Source organism: Capricornis sumatraensis, chromosome 10 (genome assembly GCF_032405125.1).
Source record: "Capricornis sumatraensis isolate serow.1 chromosome 10, serow.2, whole genome shotgun sequence".
Classification (NCBI taxonomy): Eukaryota; Metazoa; Chordata; class Mammalia; order Artiodactyla; family Bovidae; genus Capricornis; species Capricornis sumatraensis.
The window spans coordinates 14401291-14408374 of NC_091078.1; the positions used below are offsets into that span (position 1 = coordinate 14401291).

Sequence of the window (7084 nt, forward strand, 5' to 3'; positions counted from 1 at the left end):
GGGAACCCTCCGGTACTGCTGGTAGAAATGTCAACTGATACAGCCTCTATGGAGAACAGTTATGTAGGTTCCTTAAAAAAACAAAAATACAACCAGCATGTGACCCAGCAATCCCACTCATGGGCATATACCCAGAGAAAAGCATAATTCAAAATGACACATGCACCCCAATGTCCATAGCAGCATTATTTACAATAGCCAGGACATGGAAACAAACGTCCATCAACAGAAGAATGGATGACGATACATGCAATGGAATATCGCTATTGCTAAGTCGCTTCAGTCCTCAGCCATAAAAAGAAATGAAATTGGGTCACCTGTGGAGATGTGGATAGACCTAGTCATCGTACAGAGTGAAGTAAGTCAGAAAGAGAAAAACCAGTATCGTATATTAACACATATGTATGGAATCTGAAAAAAACTGGTATAGACAATCGTATTTACAAAGCAGAAATAGAGACACAGACGTAGAAAACAAACATGGATACCAAGGGGGAGGGCAGGGGTTGGATGATTGGGAGACGGGGACTGCCACATATACACCACTGATGTGTGTGTTAGCCACTCAGTTGTGTCTGACTTTTGTAGCCCACCAGGCTCCTCTGTCCATGGAGTTCTCCAGGCAAGAATACTGGACTGGGTAGCCATTCCCTTCTCTAATACATTGTTGCTACTCTGTATAAAACAAATAACTCATGAGAACCTCCTATTGGTGTCTAGTTGCTAAGGCATGTCTGACTCTTGGCAATCCTATGGACTTCAGCACACCTAGGCCTCCCTGTCCCTCACTACTCTAGAGCTCTGGAAACTCGACTCAGTGCTCTGTGATAACCTAAGTGGGAAGGAAATCCAAAAAAGAGGGGATATACGTATACGTATAGCTGATTCACTTTTTTGTACAGTGGAAATTCACAACACTGTAAAGCAAACTATACTCTGATAAAAAATATTCTTTTTTAAAGCTAAAAACAAAAATAAGGAAGGAGGGTTCAGACCCAGAAACGCAACTGTCTCAGGAGGGTTCTGCAGAAGCAGAGCCTGAGTCCGGCATTCCCTTCAGATGATTTACAGCAGTGGGGGTGTGTAGGGTGGGAGTTGGTGGGGACAGGAAGAGGCTCTGAGGAACAGGGGAGCGAGGGAAGCCGGACAGAGGAGCAGTAAAAGCTAGGCCAGAACAGGGTCTCAGCTGGGGTTGAGCCACAGCCCGGTCCCTTCAAGGGTTCTGGACCCTTAAAAGCATCAGTGTTCATCCTACCTTGAGGCTCAGGGTGGCCTTTGGCACCACATCAGCTGGTCAGGGCCACAGTCTGTCCAGGTCGCGCAGGGAGGCCAGGCCTTCCGGGAACGGCTCTTGTTAGGCTGAAGGCCCATCTCCAGGGAAGGGGCAGCTGGGAGTCATTAACAACAACTCTCTACAGCTGAGGGACGGGGAAACCAGAGCGTTAGGAGGGAAAAAAAGCAGATCTCCTCCCCAGATTCCTGATCCATTCCCGGCATTCCCAGCCACAGAGCGCAGTGTGCAGGAGCAGAGGCCTGTCCCTGTCATAACCTCACTTTCCCGGTTCATAAGATGCGTGTGCAGAACCAAAGGGTCCCTTCCGGCTCTGTGTGTCCGAGCTTCTGTGATTCCACTTCCACCTCGCCCCACAGTTCCAACCAGAGAGGCCCCCTGCCCTCCAGACTCCCCAGTCGCCCAAGCAGTTGAACAATGAGTGAGACCAAAGTAGGGCATCCACTCAATCAGGCCTGAACCCCACAAGGCAGGTAAAGGCAACAGTTTCTTGATGTGTGTACGTCTCCAGCCTGCAGAGCGGGCCTGGGGAGTCAGTATTTCTTGAAACGTAAGTACTGAGACCACACTGGGTTGTCAGTGAATTCATTATCCCATTACGCAGACCTGAATTATTCAGCGCTCTTGAGGCTGCCTGAGGAACGTGCCCGAGCACAGTCAGTGCACATTAGAGGGATGGATGGAGTCAGGCCCAGGGCATGGCTGGTGCTGTGGTGATGGATCTGCATCCAGAGAGGCTGCCAGGGCTTGCAGGCACAAAGCTGCTTGGCTGGCAGGACCTGGGCACTGGGTGTTCCTGGGGCCTGGGAAGGGAGTCGTGTACATACCCATAGTCCTCCTCACCGCCTAGGAAACTGGCAGAGTGTATCTTCAGAGCCCTACCTGCTCCAAAGGGCCCAGGGACAGAAGATCCAAGCTCCACCTCCTCCCAGCTGTGTTCCCTCCAGCAGGTCATTCCGCTCACTGAGTTTTAGTTTCTTTATCTGTAAACAACACAGTGATGGTGCTGAGTCAATATCCATTCTCTCTTTTAAGTTTAATGATAGAACTGATTTCTCAGTAAACATATTATCTTCTGGACTATAGACTATTTCCAGGCTCAAGTGTGGCCATGTGACTAAGCGCTGATCAAAAGGATGCGAGTACAATAGTCTATGAAACTTTGGAGAAGTGTCTTAAAGGAAGGAGGTTAGTTCTATTTTGTCCCTTCCTTTTTCCTGAAAACTGGATTGAAGGTGTGATGGCTGGAGTTCAAGCAGTCATCCTGTTCAATGAGAAGACACCACATGATGAGGATGACGGCAGAGAAGCCTGAGCCCCAGTTGACCCTGGAGCCTCCTTGCCACCTCTACGTTGCATCTATACAAAACAGAAATCAGCTTCTCTTTTAGATTTTTCTGTCTCTCACAGCCAAATGCAACCCTACCTTGTTGGGCAAGTTCAAGGGTGAAAAGAGACATTATAGGAAACTTGGCCACCTCAATAGGTATTTGGGCCTCCCTGGTGGCTCAGATGGTGAAGAATCTGAGTGCAGTGTGGGAGACCTGGGTTCAGTCTCTGAGTTGGGAAGATCCCCTGGAGGGGGGCATGGCAACACACTCCAACATTCTCCCTGGAGAATCCTCATGGACTGAGGAGCCTGGTGGGCTATATAGTCCATGGGGTTGCAAAAAGCCAGACACAACTGAGTGACTAAGCACAACAGGTATTTTCCTCTAGGATACTTCAGTGGCTAAGAACGATAAGCCCTGAAACCACAGAGCCTGGGTTCAAATCTCAACTCTACCACCTCCAACATGTGCAAATTTGGGAACGTTGCTTAACCTCCCTGTGCTTCATCTTTCTTATCTGTAAGATGGGGATAAAAATGGTACCTTCCCCCTTACAAAGTTTATGCGAGGATTAAGTGAGTTAATATGAAGTTAGGAGAAGTGACTGGCATTCAGTGATTGCTATGTAAGTATCAGCAGTTAGGATCTTTTTTTATACATCCAATGGGATTCCCTGCATAACTCAGGGACCTGGGTCCCCAAAACATCTCCCAAAGCTTCATCTCAGTGTAGATTTTCCAGTCAAGGTGACTGTGCTCTCAGGGAAGCAATGCCAGAAGTATTCTGGGATTCAACCATGATATAAGTGGTTTGACCTTAGGCTGGGCAGCAGAGTCTGAGGTCCTGATTTGGAGCCCACAAGAGGAATTGCTCTTTGAAATCCAGATGAAATTCTTATTCAGGAAGAGAGAAAGAAAAACAAAAGCCCATTATGGGCTATGTGCCCTGCACAGGTGTCTCTCCTCTGTGAGCTTCTGGGGAGTGGATTAAACCAGCATCATGTTCCAGCAGCACGAAGACCAGTGTGGAATATGGGGGAAGCTCTCTGGATCTGAGGCAGCAGGGAGTGGTGGGGACTGGGGCAAGGGCACACAACCCGTGGGGGATGCGGGCAGGCGCTACACTGCCACCAGCCCTGCAGCGACACGGGCCCAGGGTCGCCAAACCTGCTGCTCTTTCAAAAGAAACGGAAATCAAATCTGAATTCTATGTGAAGTTTCTGATTGCTTCATGTTGGCTCCATTCAAAGAAACAAAATACTGATCAAGGCAAACAATATGTCTCCAGGCCAGCTCAGGGGCCACCAGAAGTCAACGAGCACGGAGAGCTCTCCATGCAATGCAGCTGGAATACTCGAGTCCCAGGCTCTGTGTCCGGCCGTCTTGGGGGAAGTGGGTATATGCTTGAGCATGGGGGTGGGAGAAAGGGGCTCGTCATCCCCAGGGAGGCAGGTGCCCCGACCCCTTGCCCCCTCCCCATCTGGGTTTAGGATGATGGGGATGGGCAGAGGCGGGAGGTTGCCCTGTGACCTCAGGTAATACTCTGACTCCCACAGCTCCCGGTCCCTTCTCTGAGAAACAGACTGGGGAGTTGGAAGCTCAGGCCTGAGGCAGTGACCCTGGTCCACTTGCCCCTGCTGAGGTCCTGCCCCACGGGGGTCTCTGCATTCATGGCTTTGGGGATGCCTGGGGATCCCTGGGATCTGTGTGTAGCTTGGACTGCTGACCCTGACTCTTCCCTCCCTGACCCATAATAGCCACACCCTTTGCCACGTGACCTCACAGGGGCTGCCCCATGGAGGGCAAGGAGTACACACACTTGCCCCCCACGAGGAGCGTGGCCAAGTGATTTGCTGGGGCCGTAGGAGCATCAGCACAGCTGGCTGAGGCAGAGGCTTTCAGAGCACCTGGGCGCTTGGCCTCCTGCATCTGTGCGGTCCTCTGGGAAAGAGCATCTTCAGGCAGCTGCTTGTTGCAGAAACAAGTGAAGTGAAGTGAAGTCTCTCAGTCGTGTCTGACTCTTTGCACCCCCATGGACTATACAGTCCATGGAATTCTCCAGGCCAGAATACTGGAGTGGGTAGCCTTTCCCTTCTCCAGGGAATCTTCCCAACCCAGGGATGGAACCCATATCTCCTGTATTGCAGGCGGATTCTTTACCAGCTGAACCACAAGGGAAGCCCAAGTATTCTGGAATGAGTAGCCTATCCCTTCTCCAGTGGATCTTCCCGACCCAGGAATTGAACTGGGGTCTCCTGCATTGCAGGTGGATTCTTTACCAAGTGAGCTATCAGGGAAACCCTGTTGCAGAAAGATGTGAACCCAAAACCTGTAGCAGAAGCAGTCCAGATGACCCTCTGACCCAGGAGCTAGAAAAGCAGGTGGTCATTTTGGAAGTTGCTGAGACTTGGGGCTGGTGCACAACCCTGGTTGCAGCAGAAACCTGACCGCTCTGCTGGGAGGTCGTGAGCTTCCCCAGCCCTGAACCCGGCTCTCTGCCTGGTGCTCCACTCTCCTAGAAGCCCCTGCACCCCCTGCATGTGTGCTAAGTTGCTCAGTCATGTCCAACTCTTTGCGACCCCATGGACTGTAGCCCAACAAGCTCCTCTGTCCATGGGATTCTCCAGGCAAGAATACTGGAGTGGGTTGCCATTTCCTTCCTCAAGGGAGCTTCCCAACCCAGGGATGGAACCAGCATCCTGTGTCTCCTGCACTGCCAGGTGGGTTCTTTACCATCATCACCACCTGGGATGCGCTGGCACCTATGGCCGGGACACAAACAAGGAGACTCACTTTGGCATGGGGAGACCCCAGGCCATACAGAACTGGACCCAATCCCCACATCCTAGGTGTGAGACCTCAGATGGCCCCGTCTATAGAGGGTGGGTGATCATGCCTACCTCGCTGGGGTTAAGGGTGGGATGCCTGGTACTCACACTAGCACTTGTCAAGTGAGAGAGGGATGGGGCCATCCCTGTGAGGAAACCCCCCTGAGGAAAATGGGGCCTTACCTTTGAAGAGCATGCTTTTGAGTTCAGTGTGGAATCTGTAACTCTATCCTGAATTAAAAAAACAAACAAACAAACACAAAACAGTTATCTCAGCACCAACTGTCAACCACCCCTGGGCACAGACCATCCTGCTAGCATGTCTGTATCAGTTAGGAAGACTTTGAGAGTCAAATAAAAGAATATATAGCTAATCATTGCTTAAGCACAAAGGGCTCCATTGTCTCACATAACAAGGAGGCTGGAGGTAAGCAGCTGCTGGTGGTGGTTCAATGTCTGGGCAATGTCTTCAAGGACCATTCAGCAACCTCACTGTTTTTATTTATTTATTTAAATCTTTAACTTTGTTGCCTCATGGCCACAAGACAGCTGCTACAGTTCCAAGCATCTCATCTTTACACAGCATGGGACCATTCTCATGAAAACCCCTCTGAGTGGAGGCTCCACCGCAGCCACCCTTGGCAGGAACAGACACCTCCAGCTCCGCCACACTCATTGCCACAGCATCACTCTCCTTCCAACCACAGACTCACAAGCTACGTTTGCACGTGAGTCCTGCACTGTACATTCGATTGTGGGCACCAGGCCCCATGCCTGCAGGGGAGTCTGGGACATGTGTATTCATCTTAATTTAGGGAAGAAAGGACTCAGGACACAGGCCACCGTTTCAAGGTGGAGAGAGAAGAGCCGCAGGGGGACTTTTCTTTGCTGTTTCTCAAGAGGACCGCACAAAGTCTTCACCACTGGGCGGCTCCTGAGGATCAGCTGAGGTGTCCAGCAAAAGCCGTGATGCTCAGGAATGGCTGTGACAGTGGCACCCCAGCCATCCCTCAAAGAGAAAGAAGCGGGTAACACCATGAAACACACACCTGTCATCCACTGGGGACTCCCAGAGACACCCAAATGCCAGGACCTGGGCTGAACCTGCAAAATCATATCACAGGTCAATCCCTGGCACATGGCAGAAGCCTCTCAAGAGAACTCAGTGAACTTCCCAGAGATACATGAGCTCTGGACTTGGGCCCAGTGGTGAGATGACCAACCCTTATGTACAGCTGAGATGGGGACAGGTTCACATCCTGGCTCTGCCATTTATATGTCACCTGACTTCTGACCCTCAGTTTGCACATCTGGAAAGTGGGGACAATGCTAACTACTTGGGAGGGTGGCTGTGAGAGACACGCCTACTGCCCGTCCTGTCCATGCAGGGTGTTTAAATGCCTAGCACCGTGGTTCTCAAGGGAGGAGGGAAGAGAGCTAGGTAGGGGGTTTTCATCGTCACAGCAACGCTGAGAGGCTGGAGGGCGTGCTGAATCTTGCCACCCTCTCATCTTTTCCACCACCACCACTGCTCTCTCGCTCGTCATCTTGAGCGGCAAGGAAGACTTTGCAGATGGAACCAGAGTCACTAACCAGCTCATCTTGAAAAGGAAAGATGAGCCTGGATGAGCTGGA

The 7084-nt window shown here is 51.0% G+C and overlaps 1 long non-coding RNA gene across 1 annotated transcript in view; it reads right to left on the minus strand.

Annotated features, from left to right (window-relative positions):
- The window catches only part of LOC138087416 (uncharacterized), an 82347-nt gene extending 75263 nt beyond the window's left edge, over positions 1 to 7084 (minus strand). The window contains exons 1-4 of the long non-coding RNA XR_011145477.1: positions 6499 to 7084; positions 5633 to 5680; positions 2174 to 2274; positions 1256 to 1418 (exon numbers count right to left, since the gene is read on the minus strand). This is a non-coding gene — a long non-coding RNA (uncharacterized lncRNA). The remainder of the gene's footprint in view (positions 1 to 1255; positions 1419 to 2173; positions 2275 to 5632; positions 5681 to 6498) is intronic.